The sequence below is a fragment of the Capsicum annuum genome, chromosome 1, assembly GCF_002878395.1.
Source record: "Capsicum annuum cultivar UCD-10X-F1 chromosome 1, UCD10Xv1.1, whole genome shotgun sequence".
Classification (NCBI taxonomy): domain Eukaryota; kingdom Viridiplantae; phylum Streptophyta; class Magnoliopsida; order Solanales; family Solanaceae; genus Capsicum; species Capsicum annuum.
Genome location: NC_061111.1, coordinates 129,868,402 through 129,883,070, shown reverse-complemented (window position 1 = coordinate 129,883,070; position 14,669 = coordinate 129,868,402).

The following is a 14,669-nucleotide window of genomic DNA, read 5'->3' as shown; positions in this document are numbered from 1 at the left end:
ATGCATATATATATATATATACACACACTTATATAAAATACTGGGATAGACAAAAAGGATTATCATGTATTTTTTAAAATCTTAACTGGGATGTTTAGCATAACCATTATAATAAGGCACCCATGGGCTATACGGTTCAACTCTCACATAGATGAAAAGGCCCCGGTGCGTGTAGCTACACGAACTAGAGGATAATCATATGTAAATATGCACCATAGGGGACTCAAACCTCCTGGAATATATCAAAGGTAACTTAAGCACCTAGTTATTTAACATAGGAGACTCGAACCACCCAATGATATATTAAGAGGGACTCAAACCACCTAATGATATATTAAGAGGGACTCGAACCCTAATTATTTATACCCTGTATTGGCAAGTACGATTTCCAGTATTGGTCCCCGATACCTCCACTTTCACGGCTGGGCTACATATCCCTTTGTTAATCCCAATTGAAACACTTTGTAGACATTCCCATTCATTAAAACACAATTCACTTTAAGGCATACACTTGGTACAGTCATACCAGCTATACTTTCAAGGTAACATCATCATGTCATTATAATTTTCATTAAATTAGTAAAAACAACTCCCTTTGTTCATTAATGAACTCTTTAAGTAGGTGCATCATCTACTTGGACCAATTTGATTAAATTTGTAGTAAAAAATCAGCTAAGTGGATGGCCAAAATTAGGGACTTTATAAGGCCAAATTGCTAGTCATTTTCCCTCATTCTTAAGTCACAAAAAAGAGTTGAAGGTGGGGGAACACCGGCTTCTTTTCTTCATTAAATCAAAATATCATGTTTCAATAACCCCTTTATCCCATGCAATTGTTCCAAAAGTAATTCAATGAAATTATAGTCATACTCAAAACCACTTTCACAATATTAGGTTGGGGGTTATTACAAATTCAATTGTCAATATTCATAAAATTTGAGGAAATCACAATTCCCTACTTTATTCACCATGCCCATTCACCCACAAGTTTAAAACCATATATAAAGCATGAACAATGCATGATAAATCATAGTAAAATAGATTAAGAAACATTCATTCCAAAACCCTCAACCCTTATCAAAACCCATGCTCAAATCCACATAATCATATAATTTCATGCTTTAAGTAAAACAGATTTAAGGGTAGAGTCACATGCCTGAAACATCAAGAGTTATGGACAGATTTTTCCCTTGGAAGCTCTGATTGACCAACCTCTTGGAAGCCCTAATGTTCTTGCTTGGGAGAATTTGAGATAGTTTAAGAAGTTATTTTGATTTTCTTTTGGAGTGATAATGATACCCTAAAGAGGTTTTATGTCATGAGTTATGTTTAGGGAAAGAGGAAAATATATAGAATACCCTTAGTAAAATGACTAAAATTTATCGCCCAATCGATGTGAGTGACCTTACGACTTGTATGGTTACCCTACGACTCGTGACATATCGTCATAGGATGGACAGTACCCCATGGGCACCCATACTAGTCTAGTTATAAGTCATACCATATGACTCGTTAAGGGAACTTACGACTGGTAAGGTCCGCGTCGTAATATTAGCGAAAGCTTTGGCATAAAATACTGGTTGCCCTACGATTTGGGCTATACTACTTGTATCATAACTTACCATCTCGTAAGATGCAAGTCATAGTTGAAACAACATATTTGGAAAACACATTGGGCACCTTACAACTTAGGGTCCTGTGACTCGTAATGACACCCTACACTCGTAGGTTGAGTCATGATATACACAGTAAGCCCATAATTCAAGAAAATTTCAAGGAAAAATATTTAGGGTATTTTAGATGCACACACCAATAAAAAAAGCTAACCACACAAAATAAAGCAATTTCAAGCACTAATTATGGAAAAAAAACTGCAAACCCAAGGTTTGGTCCTAAGAATGCTACTAAGGATCAATTTACACATTCAAAGAGGGGATTGAAAGGGCAGACTTGTTGTTAACGTGTAGATATAGATGAATATCCATTGAGAACCATTTAAAAATGATGCAAATAGAGTGATTTTAGGTATTTAAAAGTTGGGGGAGGGAGATTTGGAAGTAGTTTTGAGACTGTTAAGGCTATTTATAAATGCTTAGATCACATTGTGATATTCTCCTGACATGAGATATCGTGATTGAAGCCTCTTTACGACAATCACATGAGTCGAGGAATGCACAAGAAATTCTGATATTCCTTACTGTAATCATGATCTACACATTATGATTGTAGTAATTGAGACTCCTCAGTTCCCCTGCTTTATTTCTTTATTTCATCTCCAAACTCAATTCTAATATACTTTTTGCCCCCCTGCTCATGTCACCTTCAAAGTGGTAAGAATTTATCGATTAATCAAAAACTAAATGTCCTAACCTATTTTCACAATCAAAGTTCAAAGGATACGGGATAAATTTATGGCTATAATGGGTTGCCTCCCACCTAGCGCTTGAACTAACATCACGGTACAACGTCCATTCATTCTCACTTTGGATCTTTAAATTGAAGAAACCCAACCTCATCTACTTTGAGTCCCCCCACATGGTAATACATCAGTCCTAGACTACTCACCACGATCCTCTTCTTCTAATTGTCCTCTAACTCAATTTCTTCATTTGAATAGACATTTGAGACCATGAATGGGCCCGACCGCTTAGCATTTTCCATAATGTCCTTCTACTTATGATTGCAAAGAAATACATGACTACTCTCATAGAGCTCTCGGGTAAATTTCTTAACTTTATATGGCTTCTTTATGTTTGGGTTTAGTTGAACCACACTTAGGGAACCCAATGACACCAATAAGCATTTTAACCTTTGACTTTTCACAAGTGCTTCTATCATAAAAACTACATCTCATTGTCAAATACAACACTTTGTCCTTCTTTTCACTCGGCTCACTTCTCGAGTATTTTAACTCACCCACTAAGGGTCCACTCCCAAGATACACTTCTATGGTGTTGTTCACTTTATCATCTATTACATCAATCGTCGATACCAATTGCAAGTCCATTGATTGCTTCTTAGTCTTACACACTGAGGAAGACCTCTTCACTGTTTACCAGAATTTCATCTCACCATATTCCATGTCAACTATGGCTCTTCTGGTGGCTAGGAATGGCCTACCAAGAATGACTGGGATCTCTTGATCAACTTCACAATTGAGAATGATAAAATTGGTCGGGAGAATAAATCGATCAACTTTCACCAACATATCATACAACACGCTAATAGTTTTTTTAATTGAACGATCGACCATTAAAAGCCTCATAGTGGTGGTAATAGGATCACCAAACCCAAATTTTAAAATACAACATACGACATTAAGTTAATATTTGCTCCAAGACACAATGCTTTTCAAAATTTATATACCTCGATAATGCAAGGAATGGTGAATGTACCTGGGTTCTCTTTCTTCACCGCCATTGTGTTTGACATTATAACGCTACAATTATGAGTTACCTCAATAGTTTCACATTCCACAAGTTGCGTCTTTGAGATCAAGTTCTTCATAAAATTTTAGCATACCAGTATCTCTTGTAAGGCTTCTAGCAAAGAAATATTCATCGATGAATTACTAAATTTGGTAAGACTCTTCTTGAACTTGGTATTATAATCTTTCTTCTTGAGCCTTTGTGGGAATGAAGGAGGAATTTTGATTTATGATAATGGAACAATTGATTTTTTACCCATTTTTTGTGCATCACCATGAACAATCACGTTTTATCTCTCTTACCATCTTGTCAGTCACCTAAGCACCCATCAAGATAAGAGCAAGAACATCTTCATTTTTGAACTTCTACATATCAATGAAGCTTGACTCTTTACTCTAGGTTATATCCTGTGGAGGTATATACCGGTCATAGTATCTATCCTTATCTATCTAATACTGGTCTTTATCACGATCGCTATCTCTCCAATGTCTATTTCAGTCTTGATCTTTCCAAACTTGATTCCCACTTTACCTTTGATAGGTAGGGTGGGAACCCCTCAAATCATTCGATAAGAAATAATTTTTTTCATCAATCTTCTCTTCTTATTCATCATCATAAGCCTTATTACTCTTGGATTCAATGGTGTTGACCGACTTAGGAGCATCCTCCATCATATATTTGGTAAGAAGGTCAAGTTGTGACCTGACCCGACCGGGGGACTTTTCATAACGGGCCTTCCACGTCTAACCAGGATTGGGAACCACCCCTTGCTACCCAACCCAACCACCATTAGCATACCTTGAGTCAGCTGAGTACCGAATATATAACAAGATAGCATAACTGGACAAGGATTGACTTTGGGATAGGTCTATTCCTAGACCAACCCTATCATGTCATCTTGTCACACCAAACCGTACCAACCATACAGAACCAAAATAATACCAATACAAGGGCCATAAACTAGGGCATAAACAAATGAGATCCTAAACATAATATGATTAATCCCAAAATTAAATATGCTGGTATGGTTAAAAATTATGTCCAATAATGTATGCCCCAATTCCAAAGCCAATATTAAGGCCGACAACAATACCAATCCCACCCATTCCAACCCATAGCAGTACCATAAATTCTCTAACCAAAAAGTAAGAATATTCGATTGGGAATGCCCCTAACCATAGCCAAAACCAATATCTTAAAATAAATCAAAATGTCTAAGAATATCCATAACATGAAATGAAACCTTCCAAAAAGATGGTAGCTCACCACTTCAATCCAACAGTTGTCCCCAAGTCAATCACTATGTAGGAGGAGTAGAATGGTCGATTCTTGCATAGCGTTGGTATATAGCTAGCCAAAGATGGGTTAGCGAGTGATCGCTAGCATGAACTCAGGATAAGGATAAAATAATGCCTTTATAAAAACATGTAAAACCATCCATATGCACACAACCATACATATATGTATAACCATGTCAGGAAAGGGGTCTGGGTTTAGCATGCCATTAAAATCTTTACCTAGGCTGTGTAGCTTCGCCATCCTAAACCACCCAGGGCTATATGGGTTCATCTCTCCCTACTGAAAGGGACCTAGTGAATGAAGCCGTACGACTAAGAAAGAAAACCTAGGGGACTAGTACATCCCCCAATTATAAAGTGTGACATCATTCACGCGGTCACCAAGATCGAACCTCACATCGGCAAATATGATTTTCCAATTTTGGTCCCTGGGACCTCTACCTTTCACGACTTTTCTGCACACCACACCATTATTGTCCAATTAAGACCAGTACTAAGAAACCAACCAATACATTAACCATTAATTAACCAAGGCCATTAATAGTAGTATCATCATACAAATAATAACTTGCAAGTTTTATCCATAGCTAACCATATATAGGTTTAAGGGATTCTACGTACCCTTCATGATTTCCAATTAACCAAAACCATGGCCACCAAGGCTTTTCCAATCCATTTAAAACCATTTAAACCATTCATACTATTTAGGGTTCTATTATCAAGTTTAAACCATGCATAAGTTTCGGTAAAATAAAACCAATAGTATAGTGGAAACATTGTTAAAGGCAATTTATCAAACACATTGGGGGGATAGTATTTCTAAAACCTAAGTCCATTACCAAAGAATCATTCCCATGCAAACAATTATCCAAAACCACCATTAATGCATATAAAAGTATTATTAAAACATGGTAAAACCATAACCAAGCATTTATAACAAAAACCCTCAAATCATAGTTAAAAACCCAAAAACATACAACATTCAAATCATTAAAACATTGTATAAAATCACACCTGTAGTTGGAACTAACAATGAGGTAAGGAAACATGCCTTAATTGACACAGTAGATGGAGATAAGCCATCAACAAGATCCCCAAATTAGTTCTCTAGTTGAAACCCTAGTTTTCTTGCCCAAAAGTTTTTGAGAGAATTATAGAGTGTTTAGGAAGAGTTTCTAAGTGTTAATGAATAGAATAATAGGGTAAATAGACTCCCAAGAGAGTTGAAAATCATGTGACCTTATTAGGATAAGTGAAAAACTATCCAGAATACCTCTACTTAAGTTGCACAAAATCCCATTGTAGGGGTATGACTGACCCTCGCAAGTTGTACCCTTCGATACGAGTGGTACCCACCACTCGTATCCTAATCTTCAACCCTTGGATCCAATACTGTCTAGTGTACAACTCATTCTACCCAAGTCATATTGACAATATATGATTCGTACCCTTCACTCGTATCCCTGGAAAGATAGAATCATAGAAAGTTTGAACACTGTCCACCATACGAGCCCTGGTTATGACTCGTACCCTGGCTTACGGCCCCTGGTGAGACACTCGTACTTAGGTCCTACTTAAGTTACTAAGTCTAAGGTTAAATGAAAGAAAAAACATTATGTTTCCAACCATATGCCTCGTACCACCAAGTCATACCTATTCCACTGACTAAAATCCATCCTACCAACCAACACCGGTCTATATATGACTGTTTCATATCATTTGTACCCCAACATATGGCTCGTACCCATGATTCATATATTGGGTCCACAAACCAAAATTCTAGGAAATTTTTTAAGGTCCAAAAACCAGGGTGTTTAAAGTTGGATCATCAACTTGGCCATATTCTCATCCCTTTCCTCATCCTTTTTCTTTTGTTCTTTGCTTACAAAAGATGTTGCAGTGGACCGATGACTACTTTGATGTCCCTCGTATGCCATCTTTTATTCTGTTTTTTCACTTGATCTAACTAAATCATCGTAACACCACAACTTAATAAAAGAATCCCCAACCGCATTATCAACCACCATTTTGTTCAATTGATCTAATTCCCTATAGAAAATTTGAAAAAGCATTTTATCTGGAACCTCATGATTTAGGAATTGCAAGAAATTATCATTCAAACATTGCCAAACTTTATACAATGGCTTGCCAATAATTTGGCAAAAGATAGTGATTTCAGGCCTTAGTTTCAACATTTGAGAAGGAGGAAAGTACCTTTCCACAAATGTTTCATTAGCTCTACCCATGAAGTAATATGTCCCATGGTCAAAGATCACAACTAGAAACCCACTTCTCTCATCAAAGAGAATGGGAAAATTTGTAATCATATGGATTCTTGAGAAATATGGGCTATGTCATATGTAGCGCACACATCAGTAAAATTATTCAAGTGTAGATTAGAATCCTTATGAACTTGGCCTCCAAATAACCCTTTTATTTGAAGTAAGTGAATCATCACACTAGAAATGTGAAACACACTATTTTTCACCGGTGAAATGCGAATAACACTAGCTCATCCTGCATCTCCAAGATGATCCATCTACTTAAGCCCATCAAAAGGCCCGTCATTACTATTGTGTTGGCTCATGGTATCGTGTATGCTACGATTTTCACCTTATAAAACACAAAAATAAAAAATAATGAAAACTAAATCTCTACGGCTAACCCAAGGTCACTAGCAACACTACAAAAGTGAAAACTATGTTTCACTCCCCAATAATAAAAACATTTTTGATAACACTTAAAATTACACTTGAAATTATGTTTAAAGTAATCATCATTAATATATTTACCTGATAAAGAGTCAGGGTTGAATCCACGAGGAGTAAAGACGTAGAATTAAGGACCTATGAGTATTGGTAGTTAACTAGATGCTAACTCATAGTGCAAAATTAAACAACATATAAAATTAAATTGGGGGGGTTGGTTGGTTTGAGTAGTTTTGTAACAACAATGATTTAACACTATTATAAGATTAAAATATCAAAGAGTGAATTCAAATGGGGAGAAATCTTGGGGTTACGCAATCATGGGTGGGAGTCATGCATGGGTTATCAATAATTTATCCAAGTTTGGTTATAAGTATTGGGTAGGTTATATTAAAGGGTATTGGTGCTAATATTTCAACAAAAACACCATATCTCACAAGTAGGTTCTTTGAAACACCTCACAAGTGTAGAAAATTCATCAATCTGTGGCCTCAATTACCATCCTTATTTTTAAGAGATTCTATCAAATGAGCTAACCCAAGTTATTGTTCACAATTATTCCTCACCCATATCTCTTCTTTTAAAGATGATATGGGTTCAAAGTTAATCTAGATTTGAAACCCCTATTTCTTAATTAAATTTCGAACAAAAGAAAAACCCATCATAAACAACTAATTAAATGGATAAATAATCAAAACTCATTCATTAATCACCACCTAATCAAAGCATAACTCCATGAAATACGTTTTGCTACTCATGAAAATAAAAGAAAGATTCATACCAAAATTATCATTCAATTCATCCATGGAAGGAAAATAAAATATAGTCCAAGCTTTAAATCAAATAAAATAGCTAAAATCTCTCTTAGAAATCATTCACAAATTGTTTATCACTCAAATTGGTATTCTTAGCTCTCAAAAACTAAAAACTAGATATTGGAAAATGATAGGGATTTAGCCTTTTTTTTGGAACTGACCTAATTGAATTTACAAGACTGCCCCTGAATTTTTGCGACACTCACAATCACATCCTATTTATCACGATTGTGATATCTTCTCTGCATAAACTCTAGCAATCGCGGGGCATCGACTCATGATCATAGCTATTTTACAAGCATGGATCAGTTTGCGATCATGATGAATCTTCTCATGATGGAGACATATTTTTTTGCACTAAAAAATTTTGATTGCAGCATCTCAGATTGGGATAGTGACATCTGAGTCTGCTCCTGAGACCTGTCTTCAGCTTTTGTCTAGCTTTGCTCATGTTTCCTCTTTTCCAGCTTTGACTTTATTCCCTTTTTATCAAATTTACCTGTAAAGTTACACACTAGAAATTAGTGCATTTAGTTGGAGAATTAGTCTTATATCATCAATTTAATCACCCTAGTGTACAAGAACTGAGATATAAATGAGTGGTAAATTGCCACTCATTAATGTGCATGTTAACTATCTCTTCATATACTTGTTACAATGTATTCTCAAAGTAAGTAAATCATATATCCTAAATGTTAACAATATGTAATAAGGTTATATGAAGAACTTGTTGATTATACAAGTATGGTTGCTTATTCTCGTTGTGGTTGTAAGTATCGTGATATATGTTAATTATTGTGGGATATATTAGTAGTTTGACATCTTCACAAGATATATGTTTATTATTATGGGATGTAAATTGATATAAGATTGGTAGACACTTGATGTATATATGGAGAAGATTTTATCCCCTGCAGGTCATGGCTAGTGGGTGACCATAAGATCCTTAGAACGTATGTACAAGGTATTGATGAATGTGATGATTTCTTGAGTAAACCGAGCACTATGGTTATTTACATTTTTTACTATTAATGAATTAGACATTTTAGTGGTACTATTTGAATTTCCATTGATTGACATATCTTCTTTTGTTGTCTACTTACAAATAATATATTTGAGGTAATGTGTAACATTATTGTTAAGTCATGGTTTGTTGACTTGGTTCATGATGGTAGTCATGGTTTTGACTTGTCTTGTTGTCTATATTGACTTGCACTTGACTGAATTTTGTGGTGTCGTTCGAAAAAGGCTAAGTGTCACACAACTGAGATAAAGTTATTTGGTAAGTATTCATGGTTTTTTTTGTTTACTACGCTATGGTTATTTATTTACATTTATTAGTTTGGGTTGAATGGTGACCCTACAAATACACTGTGGCTTTTTGTGTACTGATATTATACTAGCTCTTATTTTTGGTGAGTGCAGAGCATTCTCAACAATTGCATTAAGACCTCAGCTTTAGAGCAGACCACATTTCGAATCAAGGGTGATCTACATCATTCGGGTATCCATGAGTCCTCTACTAGTTCTTGTGCATTTATTTTGGATACAAATATGTTCTCTCTATTTAGATTTTATTGATAATTTTATTATTTTGGCATAATGATTTTCAATTCTCGAGGGGGTCAGGGGGTTTAGAGTTCTCTACAATTTCTTTTTATTGTTAGACTTTTCAAAACATTGAATTACTTTATGAAATGTCTAGTTTCTCTTAGTTTTATCTTAGTGTTGGCAGTGAGTAATTTAGGTTAGGTGATTCTCCCATCGAAGAATTAACGCAGGTGCCACTCCAGATGGGTTGGGGTTGTGAAAGTATATATGTATGCATATGTGTACTATTGTAACAATGCTCATAGTGATTTTTATATGCACTTTAAGTATTCCATCCCTCCATTTAATTGCTTTATGGTACTTATGATCTGATGGTGTGGGTGGAATAGTTTTCAAGATGGTCAATTGAAAGTATGCAAGTTTTTTATTTTGGATGCATTGAAAGTTATTATGTTTGACTTAAATCTATATTTAATGATATGAGGTCGTATGAGAATTTTAATAGTTCTTTAGCTCTTAAATGTGATTTTTGAAATATAGAACCTTTGGTTCAGGTCTCGAGGTATTTGGATTTGAGTAGTTGGTTGAAAAATTAAAAGTTTAAGGCATAGGTTTGACTTTGGTTAAAATTTGATTCAAACAAACTCTTTTCAGTGATTTGACAATTCTATTGAGTCCAAAGTATCATTTTTAGTTGGGTAGCATATTTACTTTATGCACGGTGCTGTGGGTGAGTTTTGAGGGTTAAGTTTGAGTTTGATATGTTGCATTGTTGCTGTAAGTGGGTTGATGATATGAGGTTAAAACGTTACCTGCAAACCTTGGCCTCACCAGTAGGGTCACTCTGTTGTCTGGAGGTCACTCTTGTAGACCCGCTCCTACAGTCATGGATCTCACCAATAAAGTTAAGCTAGGTACAGACTTCTTACTCTTGTGGACTCTCGTTCTCACCGGTGGAGCCTTAACTACGTTGGTTTGTCATGCCTGCAAGCTCGTCCGTGTGGGATATGGACCGATTCTATGAAGGGCGTGTGAATAGTGACTTCCATTGTCGCAGAAGATTTACTGCATCTGCGATCAAATCTATGCGGGTGTGGAGATTGTTATAGGGTAAAAATAGAGTACTTTCTTGTCTCACTTTTCTTTTTCGGATGATATTAATATTTTAATAGAAACTTTATATATATATATATATATTACTACAATATATAAGAGGAAATACCCACTTTTGGTAGTCCTTACATAGAATTTTTTTGTCTTTTGTATCTCCAATTAAAGTTCTTGTGACTTTGTAGTTCACATGCATTTTGGTAAATTTTAAGAGCTTTGAGGAGTTTCACATGCCACTAAAAATGATGATAGTACACACTTAATCATACATATCTATATCTATATCTATATCTATATCTATATCTATACCTATAGCTATATCCCTATACCTATACCTATACCTATATCTATATCTATATCTATATCTATATATACACACACACGAGTGTGTAGAAATGTTACTAAATTTGTTCCAAATTATTTTTTTTCTTAAGAATTTATTATATATAGGTAGGAAGTAATACTATTATTTAGTTATTGAATTAATATTGTTTGTATAATATTGTTTATTATTTATCGATATTATTTATATTTAATTATTTGTTATTTTTAAATTTTTATAAGTAGGTTAAACATAAAGTTTATATTCTAATCTGCTCTTATAATTTTATGTCATATGCTCTCGCAAACATGAGTTACTAACAAGATTTTACAAACATGGGTTATGGTGCAGTGGATGGGGCTGCTCCACCCTTAGCCAGAGGTCGAGAGTTCGACCCTGAGTATGGATAAAACTCTGTTGGGAACACCGCCACCTTAATGAGCCCTGCAACGCGCGATCTAAATTATTCGGGGCTCCAATGTGGGCAGCGGACACCGGATGAGAAACCAAAAAAAATTAAGATTTCACTTAATGGTGGATTAAGTTTTAAATTATATATGATAAAGTCACTTTAGATCAGAGACTATAATCTCAAAAGAATTAGTAAAACAGAAATTAAAAGAATTTCATACAAGCATTTAGTAAAACAGAAATTAAAAGAATTTTCATACAAACATTTGTTGATTTTTTTTAAAAATATATTAACGAAAAAATATGTTCTCCTTTAAATTTCAGATACCTTATTTTACATTGGTATTTTAGATGTTCTTAGAAAGTGTCAAACTAATGTTACAAACATAAAGAAGAATAATTTTTTTTTAAAAATATCTATAAATTTAAGACACTAGCATATACAGAGACAAAAAAGGTATACAATGTAACGGTAGAATATGCATTTAAAAAAGTTAATTAGGAAAAAGGGAAGGAGGGGGTGGGAGTGGGGGTGGCGTGGGGGAGAATGGCTATTTTTCAAAGTTGGGAGGGAAGTTTTATTTTTAGAATAAAATTGATAGTGTAGATAGTTTTCAACCTAATTACATGTTCTTATTATGAAATGACTTTAGCCTGTCATTTTTCTCTCGGTTTTCAATTTTGTTTTGCACATTTTTTTGTTACTTCAATTATTTGAATATTTATACTTTACTTTCACAATTACTTTATTTATCCTTTTAAAAGTTTGCTACCGTTGTGAGTTAATCCCACTTTACCCCCTAATATTTATGGTTTGTGAAACAATATCCCCTCCACATAGTGAAAGGGAACAATAGTTCCTTTATATAATATTTTTCAGTGAATTTTTTTTCTCAAAAAAGATCTTTTTTCTTTATAGTATTAAAATATATAAATTTTACTATCATTTCATTTATATTTTATTCAAAATAATACTTTGCCTATCCCAATTTATGTGACATATTTCATTTTCTAAGATTTAAACAATGTAAGTTCGCCCATGAATTTGGAGGAAATCTTCATTCTTTTTGAAATAAAATTTATATATTTGAATATTAAATAAAAAGTAATATGATTTACAATAATTGACTATTAAAATACTTGAAATATACATGAAAGATTACAGTAAAACATAGCCATGTTTGAATTGCGAAAAGCGAAATAGGCCACATAAACTAGGACAAAGGGAATATTTTTCTTTAAAGATATAATTACTTGGAATAATTAAATATGAATGTCATGATTTGTGGATAGACTCATAAAAATAGAAAATTTAAGTTCTGAAAATATTATTTATTAATTTATTTTTTGATGAAATCAAATGATAACATCATGCACGTAAAAATACAACATTGAAAACGAGTTTTGTAAAAAGAGAAGCAGTCTTCAAATTTGTGCCGATTAATTTCATGTCATTCTCTTAAAAATAATATAATGTAATATTTGGAGTTCTCTGAAACTAAATGCAGGTTGAAGAAAAACACACACTCAACACTGTTCTTGATCAAAGATTAGACTACTAGCCATATAAATATCCGAAAATGGCTTAACTTTACTTTCAAGAACAACAAAATGCACTCATGTTTCTATTTATCAATTCTAATAGTTTCCTTGTGCTTTCCATGATTGTCCAACATGATCAACTATGGTGGAGAATTAAAAACATATTGAACTTTTATCAAAGGTTATTGATCCTCCTATTCTTCAAAGAATCCAACAAGATAGAAAATTAGCTTTCGTATGGAGACTTACAAAACTTCTCTAAAAATAAACAACTTCAATCATGTTATCATCAAAGTCTTATGTGCAATACAATCCAAACATTCAGACTCCGACTCTTGATCATTGGCTCATCCAACAAGAGTTTTACAATCAAAACATAAAGCAAAACCTGAAAATCCTAGATTTTTAGACTCTTTGGTGCATAGTTGCTCAATTTTCGTCCCTCAACTTCTAACAAGGAAGCACACAATGCTACCAAGATCATCCCCCCTCCCCTTGTCTCTCTCTCTCTTTCAAGATATCATTTATGGAAATATACACTTTGATGCTTCCTAAATTTCAGTTTATACAAAAGGGGTAAAATTCTCTAATCATTTTGAGATCCTCCCCAATAACTAAAATATTTCAAGATATTGCTACTATTTTGCTATTTATGTAGTCTTTTTCTTCCTAATTTTTTTTTTTTAAAATTTTTGAACTCCAAAGCAATGCTAGGAATGCAAAAATTTCTAGCAAGGACTCAAAATTCACGACCATGTACATTTAATTGTTTCAAAACGAAGATGTCCTAAATTATCAGAGAGAAATTGATTTTAAAAATTATACAATCCATCATGATTTGGTCTGTTAATCAACCAACATACTACGTGCAAACTCAAGGGTATGCTCCCATATTTATTAACACAATTTTTATTTAGAATTTATGCATACTCAAGGACACTTAATTTTCAGTTATCGTGAGTCTGTTCACAAAGCTTGAAATTTATTAATACATTATTCCAAGCAACTTTATATCCTAAAAGAAAAATATTATTCAATAGAAATTAAATAGGATAATAACAAAAGCTATATGGTTTCATAATTTAATCTCAGAGAGAAAAAAGATTTTTATTTCAGAAAAGAATCTCACCAAAAAATATTGCATAAGGGGTTTTTCATTCTTTTCAATATATGGAAGGGGTATCATTCCCATATCATAAATGTTAGGGAGGTAAAATGAAATTCACTATGTTACTGCAGATGGTTGGAATAAGATTATAAACAAGGAGACTGGGTTACTGTCAAATATTAGTGTATAAAAATTCAACGAAAGCTTATTATTTTTGATCTGTATTTCCAGCATTGTTGTTTATTTGATTATCAATTCTTAATATTTTATTTTAAAAGATGAAAATCATTAGTGATAAATTTGTGGAAGGGAAAATTTTAATGATCAAGAAATGAAGTATAAAATGAATTTTACATGAATTTTTTTGATGCATTGAT